Source organism: Heloderma suspectum, chromosome 5 (genome assembly GCF_057233095.1).
Source record: "Heloderma suspectum isolate Gila_16-S chromosome 5, 16-S_ref, whole genome shotgun sequence".
In the NCBI taxonomy this organism is placed as follows: domain Eukaryota; kingdom Metazoa; phylum Chordata; class Lepidosauria; order Squamata; family Helodermatidae; genus Heloderma; species Heloderma suspectum.
In genome coordinates this window covers 76,691,191-76,703,201 of record NC_139462.1, presented here as the reverse complement: position 1 = coordinate 76,703,201, position 12,011 = coordinate 76,691,191, and the positions used below count along the sequence as shown (strand labels likewise).

Genomic DNA, 12,011 nt, shown 5'->3' with positions numbered 1-12,011 from the left:
GTATTATCTAAATTCCACCAAATAACTAGTGGGAAAGACTATTTAGCAGATAACTAAATATTACTAACAAATATTGTTGTTTACTATTAAACCCCTCTGAAACTTTGTCAGCCACTTTCTGCTTGCCTGCAGTATCCAACCTACAGGTTGGTGGGATGGGCTGGCTCTTTAGTGAGGAAGATGAGGTTCAAATTTCTACACAAAGCTTACTGGGCAACCATGGGCCAGTCAGTATTTTTCAGCCTAATCTACCTCACAGCATTGTTGTAAGGATCAAAAGGGGTGCGTGGAGGGGGGGGGAACCAAGTACAAAGCCCTGATCACCTTGGAGGAAGGCCAGGATATACTTCTAAAGCAAATACTGATGCTAATAATGATAGATATCTAGTAATCTACAGAACAAATGTGGTCAAGGTGACTAGGTTATATTCACCAGTTTTGTCTTGATAACATTTTAAAAGAAATATGTCATGGGCACAGAACAAAATAATATAGGTTCGTATCATCATCCAGTGCTAGAAGGTTTGCTACCTTATCGTCTTTATCTGGAGATGCCAGGGACCTTCTACACGAATGAAAGAGCACTGGAGGCTTATAATAGTTGCTTTGTGTACAAATATGAAAGAGCATAGTCAAAGCTTCCCCAACCTGGTGCCTTCGAGATGTGTTGGACTACAACTCCCACCCTTCCCAGCCAGCACAGTTATCCTGACTGGGGATAATGGGAGCTGCAGTCCAACTCACCTCGAAGGTACCAAGTTGGGGAAGGCCGGCATAGCCACTCCACAAAGCAGACAGCACTGCTCATTCTGCATCAGATTCCCAGAGGAATCAGCTGAGGCAGCCAACTCCCAAGCTGCACCCCAGTTAAGCTCAGTGCTCTCAAACTCCAGACTGCTGTTTCATGCACACTCCACAGCGGACAGATCTGAGATCCTGCCCTTCCAGGTGACCCATCCATAGTTATTGAAGGAACACTGACATTGTTTTGTCAAAGGCTGTGACTGCTTACATGCAATGATCAACTCTGCCAAACTCAGCACAGTATCCTTTTTCATTTACACAATGAGATCTGACTGAAACTGTAAACCAGTTGGTCTTGTTCTATTGAATGACTGTAACTTAATAGTTGTCTGGCTTGGATGGTGCACATGTGCTGATCTCCCTGCCTCCGCTATTTCTTACTTGTACTATTTCTCTCCTTTGGCAGCGCACTTGATTTCTATGCTGGAGTATAGCATAGAGTATGCCCTTGCTCCGGCAGCCCACTTACTCACCTACATGCAATTCTTTGCTGCCTATGTGACCAGGCAGGTGCTTCAGTACAAGGCTGCTTTGGAAGATAGGCTTGGCAGTATGTGGAGGGAGTTGAGCAGGATTTTCAAGAGATGAAACTTGAATGCACTGCATAGATTTGCTCTTCCCATGACCAACGGAAGCAAAATAAGCAAATATACACATATTTGCATCTTTTGTTGAGGTCACTGGATAAAGTTTTACTTGGGGGTGGAATTTGAGTTTCCTTAGCCCAAAATCTTAGGTGTTTTTTTTTTTAAGTGCACAGGATATACATTCCTGATTTTAACTGGCTTGGTATGAAACTGAGATTTACCTTGCTCCCTATGCTTGGCTGTTCTAAAATTCCATGCTGTTAAATACAGCGTCTGTTCCCTTATTATATAAGCTGGGAAAGCAGTAGCTTTCCCACTGATGAAGAAATCTAAAATCCTGGTAAGTTATCTAACCAGCATGAGAAACTCAGTAATCATATGATCTTTGTATGATGGCAGATTTCTGATGGAGGATTAATCAAATGACAGGATTAATGGAAGGATGAAAAGCCTTTTGTGTGACTGTCTCTGAATGCTTATATAAAGGATTGAGTTTCTGCTGGTTAAAATATTAATGTCAAAAGCTACATATGGAGCTTAGTGCTGTGCTGCCATTGTTCATTAATCCAGAAGCCTTTTGACCTCACCAAAGATTTCAGAGATCCAGGAAATCACACACACACAAATTCTGCATGCCATTCCCACAGGTTCCTCTTTCGATTTCATGTCAGTAATCTGAATATTCTCCTCTCCTATGCATTAGATAGCAACAGTAGGGTGAAGAGTACAGGAAACCACACAAGAATGAGAATTAGAGAAAACAGAGACAATATTTTCAGTTGTTGTTGTTGTTCAGTCGTGTCCGACTCTTCGTGACCCCATGGACCATAGCACGCCAGGCCTTCCTGTCCTGCGCTCTCTCCCGGAGTGTGCTCAAGTTCATATTCATTGCATCGGTGATGCTATCTAGCCATCTCATCCTCTGTCATCCCCTTCTCCTTTTGCCTTCAGTCTTTCCCAGCATCAGGGTCTTTTCCAGAGAGTTTTCTCTTCGCATTAGGTGGCCAAAATATTGGAGCTTCAGCTTCAGTATCTGTCCTTCCAATGAGCAGTCAGGGTTGATTTCCTTTAGGATGGACTGATTTGACCTCCTTGCATTCCAGGGGACACGTAAGAGTCTTCTCCAGCACCACAGTTCGAAAGCATCAATTCTTCGGTGCTCAGCCTTCCTTATAGTCAAGCTCTCACAGCCATACATTACTACTGGGAAAACCATAGCTTTGATTAGACGGACCTTTGTCGGCAAGGTGCTGTCTCTGCTTCTTACTATGCTGTCTAGGTTTGCCATAGCTTTTCTCCCAAGGAGCAAGCGTCTTTTAATTTCATGGCTACAGTCACCGTCTGCGGTGATCTTGGAGCCCAAGAAAGTAAAATCTGTCACTGCTTCCATTTCTTCCCCTTCTATATGCCAGGAAGTGATGGGGCCAGATGCCATGATCTTAGTTTTTTTAATGTTGAGTTTCAAACCAGCTTCTGCACTCTCCTCTTTCACCCTCAACAAGAGGCTCTTGAGATCCTCTTCGCTTTCTGCCATTAGGGTGGTATCGTCTGCATATCGGAGGTTGTTGATAATTCTCCCGGCAATCTTAATTCCAACCAGTGATTCATCCAACCCGGCGTCTCTCATGATGTACTCTGCATATAAGTTAAATAAGCAGGGTGACAATATGCAGCCTTGTCGTACTCCCTTCCCAATTTGGAACCACTCGGTTGTTCTTACTGTTGCTTCTTGACCCTCGTATAGGTTTCTCAGGAGACAGGTAAGGTGGTCTGGTACTCCCATCTCTTTAAGAATTTGCCACAGTTTGTTGTGATCCACACAATCAAAGGCTTTAGCATAGTCACTGAAGCAGAAATAGATGTTTTTCTGGAATTCTCTTGCTTTCTCCATGATCCAGCGAAAGTTGGCGATTTGATCTCTAGTTCCTCTGCCTCTTCGAAACCCAGCTTGTACTTCCGGTAGTTCTCGGTTCGCATACTGCTGAAGCCTAGCTTGTAGGATTTTGAGCATCACCTTGCTGGCATGTGAAATGAGCACAATTGTGCGGTAGTTTGAACACTCTTTGGCATTGCCCTTCTTTGGAATTGGAATGTAAACTGACCTTTTCCAGTCTTACAGCCATTGTTGAGTGTTCCAAATTTGTTGGCATATTGAATGCAGCACTTTAACAGCATCATCTTTTAGGATTTTAAATAGCTCAGCTGGAATACTGTCATCTCTGCTAACTTTGTTGTTAGTAATGCTTCCTAAGGCCCACTTGACTTCACTCTCAAGGATGTCCAGGTCAAGTTCAGTGGCTGCACTATCATGGCTATCAGGGAAATTCAGATCTTTCCTGTATAGTTCTTCTGTGTATTCTTGCCATCTCTTCTTAATCTCATCTGCTTCTTTTAGGTCCTGCCTTCTTTGTCCTTTATCATGCCCGTCTTTGCACAAAACATTCCCTTGAGATCTCCAATTTTCTTGAAGAGATCTCTAGTCTTTCCCATTCTGTTGTTTTCCTTGATTTCTTTGCATTGTTCATTTAAGAAGGCCTTCTTGTCTCTCCTTGCGATTCTCTGGAACTCTGCATTCAGTTGGGTATATCTTCCCCTTTCTCCCTTGCTTTTCGCTTCCATTCTTTCTTCAGCTATTTGTAAAGCCTCATCAGACAGCCACTTGGCTTTCTTGCATTTCTTTTCTTTTGGGAAGGATTTCGTTGCTGCCTCCTGAACAATGTTATGGACCTCCGTCCATAGTTCCTCAGGCACTCTGTCTATCAGGTCTAATCCCTGAAATCTATTCCTCACCTCCACTGTATATTCATAAGGGATATGATTTAGGTCATACCTGAATGCTTTAGTGGTTTTCCCTACGTTCTTCAATTTCAGCTGAAATTTTGCAACAAGAAGCTCATGATCTGAGCCACAGTCAGCTCCAGGTCTTGTTTTTACTTACTGTATAGAGCTTCTCCATCTTTGACTGCAAAGGACATAATCCATCTGATTTCGATATTGACCATCTGGTGATGTCCATGTGTAGAGTCGCCTCTTGTGCTGTTGGAAAAGAGTGTTTGCTATGATCAGCGTGTTCTCCTGGCAAAACTCTATTAGCTTTTGTCCTGCTTCATTTTGTGCACCAAGGCCATGCCTGCCTGTTATCCCGGTGATTTCTTGACTTCCTACTTTAGCATTCCAATCCCCTATGATGAAGAGGATATTTTCAGTACAACACCCTTAATATCCCCACACGATCTATATTTACGATGTAGTGCCATTGACTCCTTTAATACATGTGTCAACAAGGAATGCTGAACCTCAGGCCCACGGGCCAAATCCAGCCTGCCTGGGATCCCAGTCTGGCCCTCTGGGTTTGTCCGGATGGCCACACCTTCTTCTACTGATCCCTCCCGCACCCAACCTCTGATCATTTGGTGGTTTCCTGGCTTTTGTGCAGTCTTCTTTCCCATTCTAAATGGCTGAAATGCCTCTCCTAAGACTAGGGATGGCGCAGGCGCCCAATTCCATCCAGGAATCCGGACGAAACCCCCCCCCCCGTCCACACCCCTGAGCCTTGCTTGCCGAACCCCTGCCCCCCCTCACCCCCTGCCCGTGCTCGGCAAGTGGCCTGCATTCACCCTGGCGGCTTCATCGAGCTCCATGGTCACCATTTTTAAAAAAATAAAATGGCAATCGCAAAAATGCGCGTATTTGTGTATGTGTGAAAATGCACATTTTTGCACATACGCAAATATGTGCATTTTGGCAATTGCTATTTTATTTTTCAAAAAAATGGCAACCACAGAGCTCGATGAGGCCACCAGGGTGAGTGCAGGCTGCTCGCCAAGCATGGGCTGGGGGCGAGCGGGAGCAGGAGACCAGCGAGCAGGGGCAGGGACTGGGCAGGTGCCAGGAGAACCCGGACAGGGGTGGGTTAACACATCCCTACCTAAGACTTCATTACTGGCAGTAAGAACTTTAAGCTAAAACATGCTGGTATTTTGGCCCTGTCTCCTTTTGCCTTCAGCCCCACCCACCCATGGGAGGTGACCTCTGACATCTTCTTCAATTTGGCCCCCAGGCTGAAACAGTTTCAACCCTCTTGGTGTAAAGATTTAAACAAAGCCATTAAGAGTATGCCATACTAGCTCTGAGGCCCCATCTACATATTTACTCCGGGGGGAAATTTACTCCAGTCAGTGCTACTATGCCTGACAGATGATCATTGCACATGACGTTTCCCCCTCCCCGCAGCAACTGTGCATTTTCATGCTGTAAAACCCGCATTTTTGCAAAGTCGTCTTGTGATGGATTTTCCCATCCTGCCGGCTTCATTGAGGTTTGGGAGTCTGTGTGACCTCCACTAGTGATACTACCTTCAATGTTGGCTGGGGGGTGTGTGCAGTGCTGTTAGGAGGAAGGGAAAGTTGAGTCATATCCAGAGGAACAGACCTGTGTGGTATTGTGCTTTGGCTTTCCCCAAATGAGCCTTAAAATCAGCAGGTTGCTGTGGGATGACTTTTGTTCTTTTGAAATCTCCACTTCTGCCCTGAAAACATTCCACTAAACATGTCTACTCAGAAGTAATTCCCGTTGACTTCCACTGCACTTACTCAGCACAGAGCTGTGAGAGGAGTGGGGAAGCCTATTGTTTTAAATCTGTGCTTTTCCAGAGGCGTGGATCTTCACATAAGTTTAATGACTTCAAAAGGTGATTGTGCTTTCTTTTTCCTCCAGTGAGCCGTTGTTGTTATTATTATTATATAATTATAATTCAGTCCTTCGTACTGAATATAAAACAGGTAAAAATTAGAGGCAAAAGTAAAGACAGCTCCCAGATGAGTTCTGAACTCTAGTGGGAGGAGGAATGAAAACTGGCAAGGAAAAAAATGTTTTGATAACGTTTTCCCCAAGTAATTGAGGGGAAAGTGCGGGGGGGGGGGACAACAACAATTTCTGTGATTCCCCACCCCAACTTTCACATCTCTAGGGAGGGACCATGGCTCAGTCGTAGAGGACATGCTTTGCATGCAGAAGGTCCCAGATTCCATCTCCAGGTAGGGCTGAAAAACCTGTCGGAAACCCTGAAAAGCTGCTGCCAATCAGTGTCAATAATACTGAGCTAAGTGGACCGATTATCTGACTCTGAATAAGGCAGGTACCTATGTTCCTGTTTAAATTATAACTCTAGTGATCTTAATGGGGAAAAGTTAACATTCACTGATACTCTAAAGTAATTGAAGAATAGACTGATCACTCCTGTCTACATTATCAATAAAGCCTCATATTCAGCATAGGGATTTCTTTCTACATGTAGTTCACTACCATATTATCAAAGCTTATTTCTTTTTCTTTACCGGAAGTCCCATTCTCCAGGAAATTATCATCTCCTTCCCATGTTAGACAATGCAGAGTTCCATATTTTTAAAAGATATAACAACTTCATTCATGTGTTGTGTACAATTTCTTAAGGTAAAGCTCAGCGACAGATCAATATTTAATATAAATATTGTGTGGCACGCATATAGTTTGTCCTAGTATAAAATGAGCCAGAGTTACCAGCTATTCCTCAGCACAGAAGCATGGGGCTTGAAAAGCACAGTGGGAAAGGGAAACCACTGTCCTCTGGATTAAATTTACTCTAGCCGGAATCTTGCTAGGAGATAATACAGTCAGAGAAAATTTCATACCGAATGTAGGAGGTATAACCTAAAACAGTCTGCTGTTAAAAACATTTTATCTTTAGCAATCTGGCTAGAGCAGCATAATTGTAACAAGATTTGCATAAGCTCGTACCGGATCTGCCAATGACAAGGAGGAATGAGATTTTAAAATATGGCAAGGGATGTGCTCACTAGCATTTCCCCCCAGTATTGTATAGAATAATTTTACTACAATATCTGAAACAAATCTATAAAGGAGACTGGTTTTTGTTTTCACAGCACAAGTCTGGGTTTTGTAGGCCATTGAAACAGCAATTTATGTTGGCAAAAATTAATTGTAATTTGTTTTACCACTATTAGTAATATAGTTTGTTTCTTGATTAGCAAAGACTATGTACTTTGGGTAATTTTTCTTTTCAAAGGGCATCTAAACATGATCATCCCTGTAAATGCATAATTCTGAAATAACAGCACCTCCAGTACCCTCATCCAGGCATAAAATATGGGGCACTGGAAAAGTCAGGCTCTCGGAACTCAGGAAACAGGAGCAACATTCCCATCTGGCATCTGTTGGGGGGGGGGGAGACTTGCTCTAGGTGCCACATCAGGAAGGCTGAGTAGTATTCTGAAATTAAGTGTGAGCATCAATTCCTCTTTTCAGCATTTTCCAACCACTGTCAGATTATTTGAGCACTTTGAACTTTGTGGACATTTTAAATTTAATTGAGGATCTTGGCTCTTCTCTTATCCCAGTTCTGTATAAGATCTGCTTTATGTCGAAGCTTCCTGGTGTGATCATGGCAATGATTTTAACCACATAAGCAAAGTCTACCAAAACAAAAAACAAGCAAAAAACAACAACAAAGGACAGAGAACATGCTGCTAGAAATATTCCCTCTCAGAACAAAGCATTCATGACCTTTTAGTTTTGGCCTCCTCTTAACGAGATTTTGGGAAACCTTGCAGTTTTTACTACCCAATGAACCACTTTATAGTGAAAAGTATATTTGACAGAGAAGATGGACCACATTTTTGTCTCATCATAATTTTATCCTGAAGTTGTCCTTGAATCAAATAATTTTGTATCACAAAGGAATTCAAGTAGTCATTATCCTAAAACTCCCCCTGACTGAGTCATCAGATGCATTATTGCTCACACTGGATGCCAATTATCTGAGGTTCCCATGGCAACATTTTCTATGCAGGATTGACTTTATCCATCCATTCCAAGTACAGCCCCTTTACAGTAATAAAGGTACATTGCAACTCTACTTTAAAACTTAAAGAACTATCTGCTAAAGCTGTCTAGTGTGGAACTAGATCCTTTAGTTGGGAGAGTAGGAGGTACTGTTCCACATATTGGGCCAGTTCAGGTATAACAGGATGCAAGAGCTTCCTGCTATGTGAATGGGCCTGCATGGTTCTCATTCTTTGTAACTGGTTTTATTTAAAATTGTTCATATTTAATATGATCTTAATACAATTATTGTACTGTTTTTTATGATGCAAGCCACTGTGGGAAGACTATGGGGTCTTGAAAGGTGTCTAAGAATTGGATTAAATTAAAAAAATGGGGTCACATGTTCTCTTTCCACTTCTGCTTTTAAACTAACAAAAGTTTCCTGTGGTTAGTGAGAATGAGCCACAATCAAACCATTGTTTCGGATCCTGGCTAGTTCTCAAATCATACTGGAATGCTTCTGCATGTGGTATACTCCTGTGCATCACACAAGCACAAAGCACACAGACACTAAAGCACATAACACATTATAACCCATCATATACATACATGCACAGGAGCATGTATTAGCTCACATTTGGTGTGATGTACCACTGAATACTTGCCTGTAACATGATGCTGTGTGTGTGTGTGTGTGTGAGAGAGAGAGAGAGAGAGAGAGAGAGAGAGAGAACTACCATGACTTCACTTGAGCTGAGCTGCAGTCTCTGTCTTGGCTCACTTGCTCTAGTAATCTGCTATTCATCTCTTTTGATACTTCTGCTATTTTCACTTGATTTGCAGTCTGTGATAACACTGGGCTGCAACCAACAGTTGTTGTTAACCACTCTGTCTCAGCTTTAGTCCCACCCCCTTACCCCAAGCTAAACACAGTGGACGACATTGTATGCCTAGTACCCTTTCTGAACTACTGGACAAACTATAATAACAAGTAGGAATAACATGGAAAGTGTGGGTGCATAGAGGCTGAGTGGTAAGCAAGGACAATATCTGAGATTACAGAATGTGTTTACTGCCTACATGACAGTTATTAAGATGAGTACTTTAACTTACACTTTCCATGTTTTGGGGGCAGAAGTGAATTTGTAAGTTTCTAAATTCTCCTCTTAAACCCAAGGTCTTCTGGTCCTAAAACCTAATGCTTAATTATTTCTCAAACAGTTCTATGAAGTGTAAGACCACAGAATCTAGTTGGCAGTTCATTGACCCGTCGAGGGACCAATAACTGGACTACACATTAATATAGGAGGTTTGGGCACAAAAGCATAGATGAGGCTACCTCACAGGATAATTCCTAGGTCCATCAGAGGTAATATGAGAAATAATTGCCAGTCAATAACATTCCACACAAATAGCAAACTATCTGTCTTCTTTATTGCCTGAGGAGACCATATTACACACAAGGAGTTCGGAAAGTATTAACCTACAGAGCTAAGCTACTTAACTCCTATTAACATTAATAGGAGTCATGTGGCTGATAATGTGCCTCATGCTAATTTAAAAAACCTTACTCCTAAACCGTGTCTCATATGAGTTATTTGGTTTCACATGGAGTGTTCTTTATCTCAGAACTGTTTCTTGCTGCTTATCTTTACAGTGAAAAAAACTTGCTGGGGCCCACATCAGCCAATATCTCAGTGCAACATTTCTGTTAAAATAAGTATGAAGCTATGCCAATGTCTAATTGTGAATACTGTAAAACTACATGCGGACTTATTCAAAAGACATTATGTGAATATTTTACAATAAAGTAAAACATCTGAACTAATTCAAAAGATTTTGAGGTAATCATGTCTAATAACGTAAAGAAAAGATAAAAGATCAGCAAACTAAGATTTTTAATGTAACACTACAAATTGTAATAACTTGAGCACGCTCCGGGAGAGAGTGCAGGACAGGAAGGCCTGGCGTGCTATGGTCCATGGGGTCACGAAGAGTCGGACACGACTGAACGACTGAACAACAACAACAAATTGTAATATTTGAAAAAAAAAAGTTTGTAATTAAATTAAAACCCATAAAGGAATCAGGAAAATGTCCTGTTCTCTTTAGAGGCTTTCTGTAGCCAGTGCTAATCAGCAACCCTTTCATGACAGGTGTCAAGTGTTGCAAACTATTTTTTTCTCAGGTACCTATGTTTCCTGAACTGATGATGAAGTGGTGTGTAGAAAACTTTGACAGCATTTGTGTGTCGGGGGAGGTGGGATGTTATGATTTCTTCCTTATAATAGGAAATTATCAGTGCAAAAAAAAAAAATTGGAACACATACAACAACAGATGATTTGAAGGAAAGCTAGGACTGATAGAAAGGGGCCATAGCTCAGTGTTTTGCATGCAGAAGCTACCATGTTCATTGTTCAGTCCCCAATACCTCCAGTTGAAAAGTTCAGGCCGCACTATGGGGGCTTAGAATGGGCAAATATCTCTTGAAGACAAGCAAGCCACAACTTTTAAAAACTGTTTTTCTCATAAAAATAAAATAGGCATGGCAGGGGCCACACTGGGGGGTGTTGCCCACCCCTGCACTATGGCTTCCTACAGGTCCCTTTTTCTTGCGTAATCTCAGTATTCAGCATTAATTTTTATTCCTAAACAAAATGCTAGCAGCTTTGACTCTCTTAACCGCCACTGAGCAAATTGCTGGTAATGTGGAACTACTACTTGTAAAGCTTGGTGCAGTTCAAATTTCATCACTGGCAAGCAGCGACTAGAACTCAGGGAAGTTATCAGTGTATAGCAAAGCTGTTGAACCTCAGGCCCATCTGGGGTCCCAATCCAGCCCTCTAGGTTCCCCCGATGGCTACACACCCCTTTCCTTGGTCCCACCAGCTTTCCCCAACCATTGATAGTTTGGTGGTTTTCCAGCTCTTGTGCAGTTTTTTTCCCCATTCTAAAGGGTTGAAATGCTGCTCCTAAGGCTGAGTTATTTAGAAAAGCAAGCTCTTGTTGACGTCTAATGAGGAGACTAAGAATTACTTGGTATGTCATAGCAGAATAACAGATTACATTCCAGCAATTAAGGGTGCAATCCTATGGGGATAGGTGGCCGCTTCCAAACTCAGGGGATCGTCCCTTCCACACTTCAGCCACCCTGCATTTGTGGCTAGATGAGGTTTTTTTTTTTTGCCACAAGAGGGAGTCTTGTGGCTGTCTGTATAACGACCAAGTAGCAACGGTAAGAACAGACCACGGAACAATGGACTGGTTTAAGATTGAGAAAGGAGTACAGCAGGGCTGTATACTCTCACCCTACCTATTCAACCTGTACGCAGAACACATCATGCGACGTGCTGGGCTTGATGAAGCCAAGGCTGGAGTTAAAATCACTGGAAGAAACATTAACAATCTCAGATATGCAGATGATACCACTTTGATGGCTGAAAGCGAGGAGCTGAGGAACCTCATGATGAAGGTGAAAGAAGAAACAGCAAAAGCTGGGTTGCAGTTAAACCTCAAAAAAACCAAGATTATGGCAACCAGCTTGATTGATAACTGGCAAATAGAGGGAGAAAATGTGGAGGCAGTGACACACTTTGTCTTTCTAGGCGCAAAGATTACTGCAGACGCTGACTGCAGCCAGGAAATCAGAAGACATTTACTTCTTGGGAGGAGAGCAATGATAAAATAGTGAAGAGCAGAGACATCACACTGACAACAAAGGTCCGCATAGTTAAAGCAATGGTATTCCCCATAGTAACCTATGGCTGCGAGAGCTGGACCATAAGGAAGGCTGAGCA

The 12,011-nt window shown here is 42.4% G+C and overlaps 1 long non-coding RNA gene across 1 annotated transcript in view; it reads right to left on the bottom strand.

Annotated features, from left to right (window-relative positions):
* LOC146344030 (uncharacterized) overlaps window positions 1-12,011 on the bottom strand; it is a 44,883-nt gene that overhangs the window by 30,359 nt on the left and 2,513 nt on the right. The window contains exon 2 of the long non-coding RNA XR_014792121.1: window positions 4,330-4,427. This is a non-coding gene — a long non-coding RNA (uncharacterized LOC146344030). The remainder of the gene's footprint in view (window positions 1-4,329; window positions 4,428-12,011) is intronic.